The sequence below is a fragment of the Polistes dominula genome, unplaced genomic scaffold, assembly GCF_049000335.1.
Source record: "Polistes dominula isolate Pdom_NZ unplaced genomic scaffold, Pdom_raw_medaka contig_20, whole genome shotgun sequence".
Taxonomy (NCBI): domain Eukaryota; kingdom Metazoa; phylum Arthropoda; class Insecta; order Hymenoptera; family Vespidae; genus Polistes; species Polistes dominula.
In genome coordinates this window covers 1,230,200-1,251,367 of record NW_028301147.1, presented here as the reverse complement: position 1 = coordinate 1,251,367, position 21,168 = coordinate 1,230,200, and the positions used below count along the sequence as shown (strand labels likewise).

The window sequence follows — 21,168 nt, the reverse complement described above, 5'->3', positions numbered from 1 at the left end:
TTTAGAAATTTATCCGAATAAAGCTTCCCCTTTTTCGGGGTGGTCCAACGGTGGAATACTTCGATCGCAACTTGCGAGAATACATTTGGAATGTTCTTCTTCGTTATTTTATAAGAGTAAGAAATATTTCAGATAATCTTAGATAGATAAAAATTTTACAGGGTAGTAAAAAAATAGTAGACTTTTTGTTTTGTTTTTGTTTTGAGTTATAAGATAAGTATTGAAAAATTTTGGGTTCTTTTCGTCCTACGATTTCGTCGTAGTCGTAGTCGTAGTCGTCGGGGGTGTGTCGAGCTTGCGAGGTGCCGTAGTGATAGAGTGGGGGATGACTAGAACGACCAAGTGGCAGGGAGGGAGAGAGAGAGAGAGAGAGAGAGAGAGTAAGAGGATCGAATGGTGGTGGGGTGGTGGTGGTTGGTAGCCGCGAAGCAGCAGTGCGTCGCGACGCTGCCTGCCACGCGGTTGTCCATCAATCTTTTCTCATAATTGTCGATTATTCCTTTTAACTAAATTTAGTGACTTACATGCATCGATTATCGATCGTTTATTATCGATCCTCCATCACCAATCCTCCTTCTTCCTCTATTATCCTCTTTACATCATCCTTTTATTTCATCAATTATCAAAATCATTCTTATTATACTTAACAATCGTCATTATTGTCATAACAATCGTCATTTTGATTCTTCTTCTTATTCTTAGTTTTTTTTTTTAAATAAATTTTTATTTTCACTTATTATTTTGACGTAGACAAATAAAATTTTTCGAAAAAAAAAAACAACAACAAGTAGGAAACATTATTTTTCTTTTCTATCTGCCATTGTCTATTTCTAAAACTGTATTTCGTTTCCTTTAAATAAGTGATAACACGAAACCGTAGCACCTCGATAAGTCGATCTCACCTTTTCGTTTTTTTCTTTCTTTCTTTCTATCTATCTCTTTCTCTATCTCTTTCTCTCTCTCTCCCTCTTTATTTTTATTTTTCTCTATTTCTTTCTACTTTATTATTTTCTTTTATCTTTCTTTATATTTGATACGAACTGTGTGTCAGTGGATAATAGCATTTACGTGGTGAATCCTAGTGTAAAGTGAATGACAATCTATTTTTCCTATTCTTTTTGTATTCCGTGTCATTGGAATACTTTCTTTTACTTCTTCTTCTTCTTCTTCTTCTTCTTCTACTTCTACTTCTACTCCTTCTTCTTCTTCTTCTTCTTCCTCTGCCAGTAAGTACCAAATTTTGTTCTCTACTTTTCCTAGGTACATCGTATATATATATATATATATATATCTTTTACCTATTTACTCGTTTCCCTTTCCCATGGGATGTAATGTATTCTCTCTTTCTCTCTCTCTCTCTCTTTCTCTTTTTGTGGTTACGCATATCCACTATTTCCTTATCACATTTACTTTGATTTAAACCCTAACAAGTATATTTCGAGTGAACTGTCCTCATCCATTGCAACGAGCCTGCTGACTCATTTGCTTTATGCAGGTGAAGAAACGTTTTACTACGATGAATTCAAAGTTTATCAATCGACAAATAAAAATGTTCATTCAATTCATCTATTTATACCTTTTTTTTTATATTTTCTTCAAATATTTCTCGAGAAATTGTTCTCTCTTTCTTTCATTCTCTTAGGAACAAAAAAAAAAATAAAACAAATCTCGATAAATCTTGATTAAGAAAAATGAGATAAAAGGTCAGTTTCGATGGGAAAGTGCATGTAAGTGCATTTGCATAGAATTTAGATTTATAGTAGGTTGAACTTTGTGTTGTTGTATGTCGTAATCAATCGTTCGAAAAAAAAAAAGAACAAAAAAACATTCTACCTACTTCAATAAATCCATGCGGCTTTTGCTCAAAAAAAAAAAAAAAAAAAAATTAAAATACCTCACGAATTTATCTCAAAACCACCAACGTACCCCCCACCACCCCACCCCTCTCAAAAAATATATGAAACATATAATTTAAAAAAAAAAAAAAAAAACCAATGAAATTTTTTCATGGACAAATTTCATTCAATAATATTGGGACTTTTTTTCAGAAAATCATTTGCTTATTTTCTGACACAATTTTGCTATTAATTGATGCAAAAAACAAACAACAACAACAACACGTGACATCTATGACAGGTTAAATTTATCAAACTGCAACTGTTCATGTTCACTTGAAACAACAAATTTTGTTTTCATTTTGACAAAAGGAAAAAAATGAAATTACTTTCTCGAACCAACCAACCAACCAATCAACCAACCCAATAATAATTGAATGAAATGAAATGAAATGAAATAATCTTTGAGAAATAAGTCAAATGTTAGGAGAGAGTGTTCACAAGGCTATTTACGGTTTAATATTCAATATAAAGGAAGACAAGAGAGGTGGGAAGGATCGTTAATACCGCGTTTTAGCGTAAAAGCACTACTATATTCACTATAGCGTTTCTATTTGCGTTTCTGGCTCTTTGTAAACTGGCACTGCTGTGGATAGTAGTGTAGTAACGGTGAGGAATGGGGAAGGGGGGTCAGGAGGGGGGGGGGGACTAAGAAGGGGAGGGGGGCAGGAGGAGGGCACCAAGTTAGAAAACGAAATGCTTTGAAGGTCCTCCTACTTGTACCTTTCCATAGGGTCAGGAGGAAAAGCTTCCTGCTACCGATACTAGAAAGTGCCTTTGAATCTAGCGTAATAATGTAATTGGTGATCGATAATGGAGGTTTGTCAGGCCTTTCGCGTTGGATGATGATGATGATGATGATGATGATGCTGATATATTTTTATTTTTTAACGTCGCATTAACGGTAATATAAGCAGAGACAGAGAGAGAGAGAGAGAGAAAGAGAGACTAAACGAACGAACGTACGAACGATCGAACGAGTGACTGAGATAGAAAAGAAAAATAGAGAGAAAAAGTACATAAGTATGTGTGTGTGTGTATATATATATATATATATATATGTATGTGAAAGAGAGAGAGAGAAAGAGAGAGAGAGAGAGATAGATAGATGGCAGTTTATATATCGTGTGTTGAAGTGGACAAGGTTGAGGGTCTCATCAAAGCACCCCTTACAACGTATTCAACCAAGGTACACCACCTTATCGTAACCCTAACTCTCCTACTCTTCAATTCTGTTATCTTTCATTTTTTTTTTTTATTCCCGTCTGATATCGTATCTATTCATTTAGTTTTTTTTTTTTTTTTTTTTTTTTTTTGATTTCTCTTTTTCTCTTTTTTTTATTTTTAGTTTGATTAGAAAAGAACGAACGTGCGCGTTGAAAGATATGCATGGTGAATGAGAACGGGGGAATGGGAGGGGGAGGGGGAGGGGGGTGGGTGGGAGGAGGAAATATGTGAGGAAACTGACACGAGACTAGGGAGATTGTTTCGTGATAACTATTACGTACTATTTCCGTTCAATGATTTGTTTGTATTTTTTTTTTTTTTTTTTTTTATTGCATTTAACATTTTGTACAGAATAAAATGTAGTTTTTATAATTGACACATATTTATCTGAATAATTTTCATGTGATTTTTGTTCTCTTGTTTTTTTGTTTGTTTTCGTAATTCGTGTAGCAAATGTCATCTTTCTTTCTTTTTCTGTGTGTCCTTCGTTCTGTATTATTATTTTTTTTTTTTTCTGTTTATCCTATCAATCCTTTTTAGGATTAGTTGCAGAAGAAAATTTCTTCATTTAAGGAAAGTCAAGAGAGGATTTATCTTGAATAATGCAAGCCACTCTCTGTAGAGAACTGATAAGCTACTAATGGACGTTCCATTTGAATTCGTATTGAAAGAGTACCACCCTACCAGGGTTTGTACCTTCAATTTGAAGGAAAATTCAAAGCTTTTCAAATTTTATTTCTTCTTTCTTTCTTTCTTTCTCTTTACATTCATCTCTATTTTATATACAGCTCCCTTTTTTTTTTTTTTTTTGATTTATTTATTTTGTCTCTTTTCTATTTTGTAGGAAAAAATTTCCCCCTTTTTTTTTTATTTTACTAACAATGATATTTATTTTTTGTGTGTGATCGTGAATGAATGAATGAATGAATGAAAATGCAATTAAAAAAATTTCATTGTCGAGTCTTAACTTGAAATAATAATAAATTTTCTCCCAAAAAGACAAAACACATACTAAGAAAAAATGAAAAAAAAAAAAAAAAAAACACGAATTAGGGTTGAAAGTAGTATCAACGTATACACCAATATATCGTTTTGATCCGTCATGTGTCTTCACGTTAAGCCGAGTAGAATGTGTTTTATGGATAGCAAGAGGAGACGAGAAGGTAAGGGTACGGGGGGTTGGGGATTGGGGTTTTCGTGGAAAAATGCCAAATGTTCGTTTCCTACTGCAATTTACAATTCTCGATGCTTAACCAAGAGTAGGCTCGATTTGGCTGTTCGTTCTTTAAAATAATCGCACAAATTCGTTTATGGTTTGCTAAAACGTATCAAGAACAAAAAAAAAAAAAAAAAAGAAACGTGGTCAAATAAAATTGAGGAGAGAAGCATTGGCAAGGATAGATTATTATTTTTTTTTGGTTTAAATTAAAATATCATTCGTAAATGATTTTTTGTTCTTGGTTAAAGTTTGCGAATGGAAAACTTTGTTTTCTCTGTTACTTTTAGTTTTTTTTTTTTTTTTAATTTTATTTGTATCTTTTTCTTTCTTAACTATAAATTCTTTTGAGAAGACGTTAGGATTACGTAAATAAAAAGACACCTCTCTCTCTCTCAAGGATGAAAAAGAGAATTTTTGTGTTCATAGTTACGAATGTCATCTTCTTCTCAAAGGAGGACTCTCGAATATCAGGAGAACTGGTCTTAAATATATGCGACGAATTTCAATGTAAAGAGTGGGGATGAGACGAAGGGATGGGATGGCATATTGTTCGAACATGGTACCCTTCTCTTACTCCTTCTCCACCATCCTCTCTTTCTCTTCAAACATAGTGCCGAAGTAGTATATATATATATATATATATATATATATATATATATATATATATGTATATGTATATGTATACCATACCGTAGGAAGAAACTTACATAGGAGAGAATATTCTTCGATGTTCTATATCTTGCCATCTCACCCAATATTCTTGAGCCACTTTTATGGTAAATATTCTTCCTCTCTTTGAGCATATCCTAGACTTTTATTCAATGACTTTTCAACAATTATTATTTCACTTTGAAGCTCGTATTTTCTCTATTTAATTTATAAATACAATGTATTCACACAGGATTACTTTGCAAATATTTATCACATAATCAATGTATAAATTATTATTCGTAATTATTAATCATTCAAATTACACTCTTTTATTTTGTATAATGTTGCAAAAAAAAAAATAAAACGTCTATTAATTTTTTAAAAGTCATCTTTTGCTACAATACATAACATTTGTTAGATTAAAATAATTTGCAATAAAATTGTGATGTGAATTTTAATAGAAAGAACAAAATTCAAGATTTAAGATGAAGGCATCAGTTGTTGACCATGTTTCAAATATTTGAAAGTTCATAGAATATCTTCACGTATTGGGACTTACTATTAAATAAAAATACAAAAAGTTAATACTATTTAACCAGTTAAGTGCATTCGACGTGTATACACGTCGGACCAAATCTCTATTGCGGTGCGTTTGACGTATATACTCATCGTACACACGTCTTTAAGTCAACGAATTACTTACGATTTTAAATTGAAATATAAACTATCCTATCTTTCAAGTTAAATAAAACTGCACACAGTGTGCAAAATTTGATTAAAATCGGTTCAGTAGTTTAGGAGTCCATTGCGGACAAACAACGTCACACATAATTTATATACATTAAGAAGATGACAATTTTCAAGTTTTTAGTTAAAATAACGTATTCAGAAACGAATTCTTAGTTTTTTTTTGATTTTGAATAAAAATCTAATCCTTCCTCATTTTTTGTAAAATGTATAATAATACCATTGTGTCCTGCTTTCGACGTGTATACACGTCGTTGCTTGTTTTTCATTTCGCATCCTGTGGTGATCTTTTGAAACTAAATTCCACAATCAACTGGTTAAGATCCAAATTTCTCCTAACTGGTTCACCATTGGTGCTTTCAATTTATATGTCGAATAATACAAATATTATATATATATATATTATAATTAGAATATAGGATATGTAAGTAGAGTTAGAACGTTTATGCTAATTCCCTTTAATTCGATAGTAGATTGTCGAAGCGAGTAGTGTTACGAGGTTTTAGGTAGTCTAACTATAATAATACGGTTTAAGATGAGAGAGAGAGAGAGAGAGAGAGAGAGAGAGAGAGAGAGAACGGTTGCATTGAAGTTCGTTTTCGGAAAGGGTTGGGGAGAAAGGGGGTTAGGGGAAGTGTTGTGTCTAAAGGTTTCTCGCAGAGATATTTGCAGCCCAGTTACGAATACATATGCATCCCAAAAGGCGCACGCATTCAGTAAGTCCCTTGTATGTATGTATGTGTGTGTGTGTGTGTGTCTGTACACCTGTGCATGTTTCAACATAGGGAACGAAACCTCGAACTTTGCAAGTCAAATCAACGAACCGTTGCTTAATTGTTGCCGTTGGAAGTCGAATTTGTCCACTAAAGACAAAGAGAAAGAGAGAAATAGAGAAAGAGAGAGAGAGAGAGAGAAAGAGAGAGAGAAACGTGTGGTAGTCACTGTGTCAAATCGTTTAAGTTCTAAATCACTATTATAACATTCTAATTTATTTCATAGTTTGTTTAGTTTTATTAATAATTTTTTTTTCATTATGATTATGATTGGGGAATGTTGTGTTGGTTAGTTAAGAGAATATTAGACAATTTTTAGAATTATTTTGGATAAGAATAAAAAATATACAATTGGATTATATCGTAAAAAAATGATAGAAGAAAATATTTAGAAAGATAAATAGATAAGATGAAGATAATATATATTATAAAGTAGTATAGATATTACTTTATAAAACCATTTTAATTTTGTCGTGTAAAATATAATTAACATAGTAAATTATATAATTTAATGTATTTTTTATTTTTTTATATTTTATATTTATTATAATTATATAATTTAATAACATTATATTGGGATGATCTTTGGCAGGGAGGGGCGTGGCGTAGCAATTCGACCTATCTATTTTAATTTTGAATGTAGTCACCAGATAGCGTATTCAAGTGCCAAAGATCCCAAAATATATTTTTCAATTTATTTGATTTATTTATTTGTTATATATTTAAAATACAATTATTTCATTAGATTTATTCTTAAATGTACACGTACAATATTTTGAATAACATAATTTGTAAAATATTGTTATTTTAATTAAAATAACAATATTTTTTATTTAATTTATTTAATAAATGATTAGTTATAGTAACATAATCTTAAGTTATTTAATAAAATAATTTGTAAAATATTGTACGTGTATATTTGAGAATAAATGATTGATGTTAAAATAGAAAAGAATATAAATGAAAGAAATAAGAGGAAAAGATTTGAAGAATTACGTCTCGGTAAAGAGAGAAATAGAGAAATAGAAAGAGAGAAAGAGAAAGAGAGAGAGAGAGAGAGAGAGAGAGAGAAAAGAGGAATATGGAAGAAAATTGGATATGCAAATAAATCAGTATTTCGATTGGAAATTGCAAGATTTGAGAATTGGAATTTAGAACGTTTATCTCGTTCTAAATTTGCATCGATATCTCTCTCTCTCTCTCTCTTTTACTATATATATATAGTATAAAAGTAATATATTTGCAACGATTGTACTTTATCTTTATCTTTTTCTATTTTTATTCATAAATATTATTATACATATTTTCATAAATATTATTTTATCATTTCAAATCTGGGAAAAAAGGAAAGAAAGAAAGAAAGAAAGAGAGATAACAAAAAAGTAGTTTCACGTACCAAAAAAAAAAAAAAAATAAATAAATATGTATAAATATTTTATTTGTACGAGGAAGTGTTCTATTTTTATTATTTATTTTTATTTTTTTTTCATTTTCTATCTCGTTATCTATACGACAATATTTCGTTTTCGTAGTTTCACCCTTGTTGTCTAACTTCCTTCCTTCCTTCCTTCCTTCCTTCCTTCTTTTTGACAAATTAATGAGCGAGAAAAGTTATCATTCCCCTTTTCGGAAACAACAGATGTCATTATGTCATCATTCTTTCTTATAAATTAATTTTAATTCAATTTATATATAAAAGTGTATTTTTTTTGTTTTATTTTTGAAGTGAAAATTTCTTTAGAATCAGGATGATTTGAAAATCGTGAAACGGAAGAAACCGTGAAACCTCGATGAAACAAAAATAATTCATTAATTAATAAAATTCAATATTTAATTTAATTCTATATATATATTAATTAATTAATTACAAAAATTCAGTGTAACAATATGCTTGTCCACTAATAATTTCAATACTACTCAAACTTATCTTAATGAAATTAATTTTTATTTCACTTAGTGATTTTTTGTCAACTTAGCACATAGCACAATTTGTATCGCGATTTTTTCGAAGTAAAAACTTCTTTAGAATGGGTGTAATTTGAAAAAATGTAACGAAACGATAGGCGGCTATGTAACGGAGCGGTAGGCGGCTATGTAACGGAGCGGTGGGAGACGATGAAACGGTCGCGATACTAAATAAGAAGAGAATACTCTCATTCTCTCGAAACTTAGTTTTCTCTTAATTATTTTTTATTACTAATTTAAAGATTTTTATTTATAAGTTTATCTAGATTCTGTAAGGTTCTTTCAATAGATGGCACTGTATTACAATTCAATTGTTTCGATATATTCACGTCTCGAAGCTTGCTTTTCTTCTGAAGGTTTCACTTCTTTTACCATGTGTGATTTGCACACATTCTATTTTTCTCTTTCTCTCTTTCTTTGTATTAGGAAGATGTAAACTGTGCATAATCTTCTCGAACGGATCGATCCCACCTGCACTTCTATCATCACCTAATCTCAATGAGGATCTAGGATAACAACTGCCACTCATTCTCTTCGATCGATAGGTGAGTTTTCATCTACATTGTTTTTTTTTCTTTCTTTCTTTTTATTTTCCCCTCATTCCCCAACCTTTTCTTTTACGCGATAATAATATAATATTTCATTTATGGATACAACCACCAACACCACCACCACCACCCCTATCATCATACGTACGATGAGAACAAATGATGATGGGGATCGTTTGTTATCTTCATAATTTCGTTTTGTTATTTTTTTTTGTTTTTTCTTGATCATGCTCTTAAGTCAATTATAATAAATATTAAATGATTTCACACGTTATAAAATGAATATGAAAAATAATGACGCGTAATTGTTGAAATATTCACGTTCGTATGAAAAGCTTTTCTTCCCATAAGATTCGATAATTTTAAATGGTTCTTGTTTTTTTTCTTCTATAGGATAAAATATTATTCGTTTAGTTTTTATTTTGATTAATCTTTTGAAACAAATGGTTTATTTCAAGATCGATAATATTTGTAGTTACTTTTTTTTTTTTAGACGAATTATTTACTAAAAGAAAAACTTACTGAAACACATTTAACGTATTCGTCATTTTCACTGATCGATTAAACTTCTAACTTTATGTTTGAATTGAAGACAATTTCTAAGAGGGACCATTAATTTTGATCAATTTTTTTTCTCATTTTTCTCTGCAGTTCTCTCTCTTTCTTCTGATGAATTTTCTGACAAAAAAAAAAGAAAAAAAAAGGGTATTTGAAAATTAAACGAGTTCACCGTTTGATAAAAAAGCTTTTTTATTTTTTTCTTCTCTCTCTCTCTCTCTCTCTCTTCTCATTTTTTCTTTTTTACTTCGATCAAAACGTTCGATGACTTCGTCAAAATTCGAAAAGGATATTGGGACGATTTTCGATAGGATTTTGTGTGCATAGGGTCGAATATGCGTAGATGTATTGCATGTGCACATATCGGAACAGATGGCGAAAGAGATACGGGGGTGGTGGTAATGGTAGTGGTAGTGGTGGTGGTGGTGGTGGTGGTGGTGGTGGTTATTTCACGCAAAGTTGAACAGAGATATCACATACGATTCATTTCCTAGTGATTTTTCAAGGGTAGGAAAGCCAATCCTGTTGCACATTGAACGAGCAACGATGTCAATTTGATCCTTAGCCATTATTGTGGTTTATATTTCGATGCTAGTTCAAAATGATTTTTGATCGTGCAAGAGGTTAAGTGTGTTTTACAAGAAGAAGAAAAAAAATTGATTTTTTTTTTTGTGATAAAAAAAACAACTTGAAGATTCTATCGAAGTACTTAAAACCGCTTTCTTCATATATTCCTAGCATACAAAACTTTCTTCATTTTTCTTTCTTACCAACTACGAAAATGAAGGAGGAAACGTGAAAGAGAAGAAAAAAAAAACCCCTGAAGAAAAAACACACATATACACATACATACACATGAAGTGACTTTTATTCATATATTCTCACAAACATACGACGATATAATTTCAACGAATTTATTGCACTCACGAACAACACAACAACAACAACAACAACAACTAAAATGAGAAAAGAAAATCGTTGTAATTTGAAATGGCCGGTAACTGGGGGTGTAGAAACTTCAATGCAATTTAACCAAACTGCTTTGTCCATTAAATTCCCTTGATACTTGAATTAAAGTTTACATAAATTATATACAGATTTGTTAACCATGTACCAGAAATTGACTATTTTTTGTTACTAACCTAACCTATCAATTTATGTCAACTGATCAACTATTGGTACCAATTTCATCTTACATATGTTTATGCATGTATGTATATATGTATATGGGGGTAGAAACTTCAATGCAATTTAACCAAACTGCTTTGTCCATTAAATAAATTCCCTTGATACTTGAATTAAAGTTTACATAAATTATATACAGATTGTTAACCATGTACCAGAAATTGACCATTTTTTGTTACTAACCTAACCTATCAATTTATCTCAACTGGTCAACCAACTATTGGTACCTTTCATCTTACATATGTTTATGTATTTATGTATATATGTATATTTATCAGTTCATGTATATTTATCTTTGTTATTAAGGGCTTGTCCGACAGTATATCGACCATGTTGAATATTTGAAATTCGAAGTAGCCTCGAAAGGCTGAAACCTTTTTTTGGCGAGATTTCAAAGCTCACATCGAACAGGGTTTCTTTCAAATTGTGATAACCTTTCCAGTGATTTCTTTTCTTTTAAATCACCACTATTATTTTTACTCTGTTATCAACTGTCAATGTGTTACGACACACACATATATATTTACACATATTTACACGTTTCACTTATACTTTGTACTATTTTTCATTTTATTCTACTACCAATGACATGTTGGTAATCGATTTCTTTTACAAAATACAACTCGTATCTCAAGATTTCATTTCTAAGTCAGGCGAAAATTTCATTACAATCTTATACCATTGGTACGAATTCTACGACAATAGGTTCATATTTATCGATAGTGGGTTGGTAGGTAGATGGAGTTTTACTACATGGTTGTACAATCTGCAACCTTTCGAATATGGAATGGTAGTAGTGATTGGATTGAAAATAAAAGTTTCATAGAAAGTAACGATAACGGTTTAGTCATCAATGTTTTTTTCTTTTTCTTTTGTTGTTCTTCGTACTCTCATTGTTGTTGTTTTTTTTCCCCCATCGTGGAATTTTATCGATGAAAAAAAAAAACAACAAAAAAATTCATTCCAAGTCGTGTGAAAATTTCATTACGATTTAACACTATTCTGGTTTCGAAAGGTACGATAAAAGATTCATATTTATCGATGGCAAACCTACGACGTGTAAATACATATTTACATGTTACATTTACTTACAGATTCGTATCGATACTATACACGTGTGTGTGTGTGTGTGTACATGTGTTTAGGTTTTTAAATACAAATGGTGATGGAATGAAATAATAAAATAATATTATAAATGAAAGTAGAAGAAGATGATGAATTGTTCTTGAGTTCATATTATTGTAGTTGGTTCAGTCAATAGTAGTGTGCATGTGAAATAAATTTCAATTCATCTTAAGGAAGGTTTCGGAAGCCAATTAGTGGTTTGATTGTGAAACTAAACGTGATTTACATCGATCGACTTTTATCTTATCGATTTGTCTACTCGTTAGGATTGTTAATGAATTTTATTATTATATTTTGTGTATTATATATATATATTTTTTTTTAATTAATAATTTGATGATTCAATTGGGTCTTGGATGAAATCTTGTTTTATTTCTTTATATTTATATTTTATATTTTATATTTAATTTAATATTAATATTTATTAATTTAATATTAATATTTGAATATTTCTAATTTAGACTTTATATTTAATTTAATATATTAATATTTATTAATATAATATTTGTAATTTAATAATTATAATTTATATTTTCTATTTAATGTAATATTAATATTTATATTTAATTTCTAATTTATATATATATATATATATATATATATATATATATATATATATATATATATATATATATTTATAATATTTCTTTTTTTTATTAAAGGAATAATAAAAATTCATTCAATCTATAAACGAGAGATTAATTTAATTCTTCAATAATTTACATTAAACAATATTTCTTTTTTGACCACACTACCAACAACATTTACCCTGTTAAATACGTTTTATTACAAGTTTTCTGGCATCTTCGATAAAAGAACACGTAGACGATGTTTGGAATTACACTCGAGGGGAAAAAACTCACTATTTCTTTTTTCTCTCTCTCTCTTGTTTTTTTTTTCTCTTTATGTTCCCAAAGATATCGTCGTGTATTAGGTACTTTTCGTGAGAATTATTCACGACATGTTACATTACGTATCTCGTGAACACGCGTTATAAAACACAGAAATGGGGGAGAAAGATTTCTTTCATATTCTTTTTCTAACACACCCTTTTTTTCTTCCCCCTTTTTGTTTTCTTCTTCTTCTACAAAATTTTGCCAACGTAAAAATAACGTAAGATTTAAATCGATCATTTGATATCACCAGTTCAGGAAAATTTGATTTATAATACTCGTAGTAGAAAGAAGATTTTATTAATGATTACGTATTAATCTTTAGAACAATACACCGACAAAATTAATAATACTGTGAGCTATATATATATATATATATATATAGTTAGATCAATAAATTAATGTTAAACGAAATTAATTTTGTTGTATATTTTCTGAAAAAAAAAATAATTCAAGTAATTTTGAAAAATAATTCCAAATATACTACAAGGACAGAAGATTACTATAAAGTAATAATAGCCAGTTTAAAAACGTAAGTTTGTACAGTAAATACAGAAACATCTTTACGTGTGTATGTATGTGTGTGTTGTGTTTGCATCGTATACAATTCCATTTACTCGGATTAAAACACAATTTATTTTTGTTGCAAATGAACTGTTATTAAAACCAAAAATGTTATTGTTTTATTTTTTTTTATTTTTTTTTTCCCCCAGCGGTTTGTAATATATTTATTTTTCATTTTCGAAATTGAGAAATAACTGTTACCCCATTTATCAACTATGTTTATTTATTTATATATATATATATATATTAGGGTTGGCCCGCCACACGTTACTGTGGCTCACAATCAGTCCGATAATCATGACTCTTTGTTAATAAACAAATAATATTGAGATATAAACTATCCTATCTTTCAAGTTGAATGAAACTGCATAAAATGAGCAAAATTTGATTGAAATCGGTTTAGTAGTTTAGGAGTTCATTGCGGACAAACAACGTCACACGTAATTTATATACATTAAGATATTCTGAAACACGATTGGTCGTGACTGTTGTTGAAAAATCATATTTAATTGAAACACAATCCCATATGCACGACGAGGTCTGTAAAATTGCGAAAAAAAAAGGATTCGTTTTGTCTAACGTTAGTCGATAGAAATGAAATGGTTAGATTATATACAGGGTGATTCATCAGTTCTTGCCACCGAAGTGTGACAATAGCAATAAAAGTGAATAAGAAAAAAGTTGTATGACAAATTCACTGACAAAAATTGTAGTATTTTTTGTTTAATTAATTAATCTGAGATAAAGAAAAAAATCGTTTAAAAGGATGATCAAATATGGTCGAATAAATATTGCGTTAATTCGTGTTAATTACAAAATTGCACGAAATTGGGCCAACTTTGTGTTATACAAATATCTTTACTTTCCTTTTATCTGTATAAAATAATTGCCAATATACCTGAAATCTTTTAACGAGCTACCTTTCGTCATTAAAAAAATAAATAAAACTAAAATCAATAATTTCACATACAAAAATAGGAAAACAAATTATTTCATCGTTTATAATAGTTTACTCGATAACATTTGAAACAAACAAATAGGAATGATGAAAGAATTTTTTACAAAGAGGGACAAAAATAGGGGATGATACGAAAGATAGTGGAATAATGTCGCATAATAAATTCAAGGCAATTGCTTATACCGTTATATAAATCCCTTTAAGACACCGAAACTGACCGGAATAAATCTTAAAGGGGACCAAAATTTGGAACGTTATTCATAGATGACCCGTTCTACTGGACGGATTGTCAATATACATCGCGACGTAACCTTGACCGCTTCTTAATATACAGAGAATCAACCCCATCTAGTACTAACACTCATGCTGTGTTCAAAACTGATTGATGAAACTTCCTATCTTCGTATATTTCGATCCTGTCAAAAAGGATCAAAAGATGAGAATGAAGTATATCTTTCAAAATAGTTAATAGAAAAAGGATGTAAAAAAATAGCTGATAGTATTAGAAATGAAATGTGCTGTTGTTATTAGGTGTTGAGATGTTTGTATATATTTTATTATTATAATTTAATCGTATCTTAAAAGATATAAACAATCCTATCTTTCAAGTTGAATAAAACTGCACACAGTGGGCAAAATTTGATTAAAATTAGTGCAGTAGTTTAGGAGTTCATTGCGGACAAACAACATGACACGTAATTTATATATATATATATATTAAGAAGAAGATAAGATAAGAAGATATTACTATGATAATTATTTAAATATATAATTAAATATATTAATAACTATTTTAATATGTAATTGAATATATTAATATAGTTATTTATAGTATATTAAATTAATTAAATATATATATATATATATATATTAATTTTGGTATATAGCTAAATAAATAAATTTAAATAATAATATAAAAATTACAAGTATTACTTTGAAATAAACTAGAATGAACTACAGTTAAATTTCCTCTCACCACAATTTCAATGACGTATCAGAAATATAAAAATATTTTCAAACTATCGAAAGATTATTTTTTCTTTTTTCTTTCAAAATGATGAAGTATTTTAGAGATAATATCTAAAAAAAAAATTAAAAAAAAAATTATTATAAAATGAAATATATCAGATGAGGGAATAAGGGAAGAATAAGAAAAGCATCAGTTCCTTATTGCAATCCGTTGAAGCGAAAAAGGCCAGACACACAGGGCCAGAGATTTTCGTTCGAATATTCTATAAATACCTAAAGGATCAAGGTTACTCTGCTTTATCCTGGTAGTAGTCAGGGTTGCTACTGTTACTACTATTACTTCTACAGCTACTACTGCTACTGCTGCTGTTTCTTCATCTTTTCTCATTTCAACTCATAGTCTTCTAATATAAGTATTAACGACCCTAGTCACGTTCGTGTTAACTTTCAAATATGTAAATCTATGCATAACAACGCGTTGGCAGTTCCAGTATACAACACACGCCAGGAAAAGCATGTCAGTAAGTTTTCAGTATTAAAATTATACAACTGAAACGTACCTTTCTGAAACGATAAACGTAAATTGCGAGAAAATTCAACAGATTGAATAGAAAATAAATATTCAAATAATAACGTTGTATTTTAAAATAACAAACAGTTGATATTAATAAAATTTGAAAAATTCTCTTGACAAAATTTACATAGAAAAAAATCCACATAAAATTACATATTTTTTTTTATTATGTATATATATATATATGACACCATAAATAATATTTCTGAATAAAAGAACTGTGTTTTACTGTTCCTGGTACAAAAGTTACGAAAGGGACCCTCCTCAATATTTGAATGGGTTCGTGTGGGTTTGGGTTCGTGTTTTTTTTTTTTTTTTTCAAGATTCCTGTTCAACAAACTTGAAAAAAGGGTGATGTCAGTCAACCCATGAAGTATTACATAGAATATATCTAAAGTTATCATTTGATCAGGTTTAAATAACATGACATGAAACCTTATGGTAACTCCTTCGCATCTCGTTACATCATAAAATATTTGCTCTCGGGAAATAAAAATGAGTTGTTAAAATCGATTTAAAGTCGCGTGACCGACATTTCGCGAAAACTCGCGAACAAATATGTACTGTATATACATTATGTATAATCTTAAGTTTAGGGTCGTGGAGGTTATGGTAATTTCATTGGGTGGTACCGATACACAATTTTATCGAATATGTATGTAACATATTTGTTAATAAAATAAGTTATATACTATATATATATATGAAGGGTATTTGCTTGGTTTATTTTTAAAATCCTTTCAGAATTTATATTGAATTTAAATTAGCAAATATCTCACACAGATACACACGATAAAATAATGTGTAATAGATAAAACAGAGATAGAATATTATTTTTAACAATTCATTTTATTTAAAATAATTTTCTGCATATTAGAATCATTTTTTTCTTTTGCAAAGTTAGCAGTAAGTTGAAGGCACCAATGGTTGATCAGTTGATAGAAATTTTTAGGTTATGTTAGTGAAACATGGTCAATTTCTGGTACATGAGACTAGTAGTGTCTTCATCACAGGTTCCTTCACCCTATAGATTCGTTGATAATGATTGTCAATGATAATGTTCATAGAAAATTATCTTTGATCTTTGAAATTAAACAGGAAGAGAGTTAGGAGAGTATTAGAACAAATATATGATGGTGTTTATCGAGATTAGATCATGTTGATTATAATACTTTATCAGCTTGCGGCGTCGGAAGGATGTGATCTAACCTAAGCGCAATTGTGGAGGCGTCTATCCCATTGAAGTGCTTAGACGTGGTCTCGCAGAAATTGTCCATTTTATGTGTTCGTGTATATACGTGTATGTATGTGTGTGTGTGAGAGAGAGAGGGAGAGAGAAAGATCATACGTGTGTGCGTGATCTCGTACCCTACGTACGAGGTAGCAAGCAAGCAAGGGTCGATAAATTAGAAATGAGGTCAGACGAAAAGTTGTCATAGAAGGAGTGAACGAGTATGAGAGAGAAACGGGGGTGAAGAACGGGGGGGGGGGGGTAGGGGGGTAGGGGGGGGGGAAGGGAAAGAACGGAAATTTTCGCTTTTCACAAGTGCTCGACCAAACGATGTGATGTCTTCTTCCAGAAAACTTTTAATCACCCCACCATCCCTCAGTCTTTTCCCAACCCCTTTTTCACCTCATTCACCAAAGTTTCGTTTCTTCGAGAATTGAAACCTTTAACGTTAGTTAGTTTTCTTGAAAAAAAATAATCGTCTGATTCGTTCATTCGTAAATTTGGTAAGGATGGTATTGATAAGAAAAAACTAGTTGCTTCTTTTTTGTTTTTTTTTTGTTTGTTTGTTTGTTAACATTCAGTTGAATTTATTAAATTGTTATTAGATGATATTATTGTTCGTAGTTTTTGTTGTATCCAGGACAAAACAATTTCTTTTATGACTTGTTTCGTATGGTCGACAATAGAATCCATTTTGAAATGTTTAATTCATGTTTGATAAAAAATTGTATTGTGTGTTCGTGTGTCACGCGAACAAAAGTTTGTAAATAAAGTATGGTTAGAATCACGAATGGGACAAGGAGGAGAGTCAATGTTCTACAATGGTATAGGAGTCTCTATGGTCAATAATATTTTGAATATAAAATGTTTCCTTCAGTTGAGAGTACTTTTAATTGAAGACGAGTTGAACGATGATCGATTATGTATATCTTTTGATAGATAAATTGTTTTTAAGATTGTCCTTACTTTTATTCAATAAGAAATGTTTCAGCAATCATCTTCAATGAATATATTTACAATTTATCAAAAGTACGAAGTATCTTATAATTGTAATCGATAAAACATTACAGTGTTTTATTCATCATTAATGTATTCGATGAAATTCGAAAAGTAATGTCACTTTTTAACCTCAAAATTCAAAACAAAAAAAGTATTTATTATTAATCAATAATTAAATTAATTAAGTTTACCTTTTTTTTTTTTCAATCTGCTATGCAAATTTTTAATAAAATAAAATCATCAATCGTTTTTTCTGATTGAAAATATTAGAAATAATTTGACATACGTAGTAACGGCCGTATGTCCGGGCGCCGTATCAGCGCCTTCCGAGTTGTCACTTAAATCTGCCGAGTGTTAATTCGACGCTGCTCGAGTGCAAAGGGTTAATACAGTTGCTTATTTCAAATGATATTATTTTATATTTAATCATGAAATTGGGCCTTGTTTGATCAATTTTACATTTATATTGAACATTAGAATACAAATTAAATGTAAGATTGTATAACGTGTGAGAGAAAGTGGAATAGAAAGTAATGAAAGGAAAAATTTGAAGAAGAAAAATCTAATCGAATTTTCGTTATATATATATACTGAGCGTCTTGTTATTCCAAACCATTTGTCTTATGGGACAGCAAGAGGAAGTTTTTTGATCCCGTTAAGGATACTTACTATGCGTCTCATTTCAACTCCATGGTTCTCTCATCCTCTCTGGATAGCAGTCAACTATGAACTTTTGTCTTTCATGTTCTTCTCTCTCTCACTCTCTTTCTCTTTCTCTCCCTTGAGGAAGGGTAGGTAGGGGTTAGTACGTTTTAACAATGACGATGGCAAAAAAAAAAAAAAGATAGGAAAAGAAAAAGAGATAAAAAAGGTAATAAAAAGAAGAAGAAAGATAAAACGAAAGAATAAAACGAAAGTTTCATTATATATATATATATATATATATATATATATATATATATATCTAACACAGTTAGAGAATAATAATTATAATAATAATAATAATAGTAGTCAACTTTTGTACTATTCATTCATAAACCTACACATTCATTGAGAAAAATGTTGAACAAAGAAAGCACCTGGACTTTACGACGTGTACAAATGATGGTCACACCTTTTTTTTTTTGTTTTTTTTTTTTTAACAAGCAACAACGAATTGCAGCAACATTGTGTCTCATGACAAACGATTAGTTTTTGCTAACGTTTGAAGTTAAGTTTCTTCCACGTTTCTGGATTCATGCCAAATGCATTTGAACGTCCAACGTGTATGCACAGTGTGCAGCAAGTGCAGCAAGTGCAAGTGCAAATCGCGTTTTCGTTGTCTATTAGGAAACTCTAGGGAGAAAATGGCCAACATCTGGTTGCATCGATCGTTATTTCCCATGGAATTCAACTGGACTTCATATCTTTGTTTTTTTTTTTGTTCGTTTCTTTCTTTTTTGCAAATAACCTTTCGTTTTCGAGCTTGCGATAGTCACATTTGAAAATCCAGTATTCCTTTTGTTCTGTTTCTTTTTTTTTTATTACTTTTTTTTTTTCTTTCTGTTTCCCTTTCGTATTTTATCCTTTGTGATTTTTAACTGCTGCTCGTAACGGTAAAAATGAATTCCGGTTGATAGGTGACGCGTTGTGAAAACTGATGAAGAATCATAGTTGGTAAAACGTATAACCAAATGTTTTGCTTTGACAAACGAGTTCTGATTTCAAATAGGATGTATTATTATTGTTACAATAGTAACATTAACCATCTTGCAACTTTGTTAAAACGATTGAAAACTAAATCCTTTCTTTTTTTTTATTTATACCGTTTGAGAGATAAATGTGCCCATAATTATAAAAGTGTGCTAAATCAAAATTTATAAAGAAAAATTAGTTTGAGTTATTCTACACTAAATGATTTTCAACTAAATTAATCAATATAATCAATAAAATAAACGTGATTTTCAAATTGTCATAAATGAATTGACACGTTCGTCGCCCAGTCAGTTTCGATTGAGTTTCTCGTCAGGCCCAAAATTTGACTGTCGGCACGGCGTAACGTAAAGAAGCGATAAGTCACACAATTCAACTTCAACAAGAAGAGCGTCACCGTATGCGGTGACGAAGCTCCCAAGGAAGCATACTCGTCACCGTATATGGTGACATGGCGACGAACGTGTTAAATAGTGTTCGTACTTTCAATATTATCTACAGAGTGAGATTCATTAACACTTGTCACCTAAATCATATCATTGAATTCATTTTGTCATCCTCTATCTAAAAATCAGTATTCAAAAATAAAATTATATTTAAACCCAAAGTTGACCAATAAATCTCGTAAATGACTCAATCTATGAAAAAAACACTAATGTCAAATTATAGTTCTAACTTTTTGATGCAACTTTGTCTCAATCCACTTTTCTTTTACAACCATACTTTCGAAACTATTCAGGTGGTAAGTGGTGGATGCTGGTAAATCACACTGTACATGAGAATGTTTAGAAATGAGCTTAAAGGGAGATAAATTTGGAATCGAACGTGTATACACGAAGGACAATACAAGGGGGTGGAGGTGGGGTGGAGGGGTTAGGGTGGGGATAGAATTCATAGGATATATCATTGACTCTATTCCCTCGACTATGGCTGTGAGTTACGTTTTGACCGTGCAACTCTCCTGTGCTCGAGTAATATGATTTTCTACGTACATACACACACACACACACACACACACACACACACACATAGAGACAATTAGAGTAGGTACTTTCTTCTGATTATGAGAGTTGAGCTTGATGCAATGTATACATGTGTAGGTATGTATATACACCTAGTCGTATAAAGTTACAACGTCAAAGAAAATAATTCTCTCTCTCTCTCTCTCTCTCTCTCTTTCTCTCTTTCTCTCTCTTTTACAGGATACCTTATCATCGACGTTGCATTAATGTGTTGCGTGTAAAGAAAACGTTGATAACGTCGTTGTCTCTGTCATTGTCATCTTCTTCAATCGATTTTGCTTAGATTCTGACATCGTTTTAAGGATAAGATTTCCCCACTTTCATTTTACAAACTTGATATATATAATATTATTATTATTATGTTACCCATCTT

General features: G+C 30.3%; 1 protein-coding gene across 3 annotated transcripts in view; it reads left to right on the top strand.

The window, feature by feature from the left end:
- Syt7 (Synaptotagmin 7) overlaps nt 1–21,168 on the top strand; it is a 176,496-nt gene that overhangs the window by 8,417 nt on the left and 146,911 nt on the right. Inside the window, exons 1-2 of one of the 3 annotated variants that reach the window (XM_089177090.1) lie at nt 1,010–1,226; nt 8,904–9,022. The exons of 1 other annotated variant lie outside the window; for it this stretch is intronic. The gene's annotated coding sequence lies outside the window, so the exon portion shown is untranslated. Of the gene's footprint in view, nt 1–1,009; nt 1,227–8,903; nt 9,023–21,168 lie in introns of those variants that run through there. One more of the 3 variants, XM_089177091.1, reaches the window with a different exon arrangement.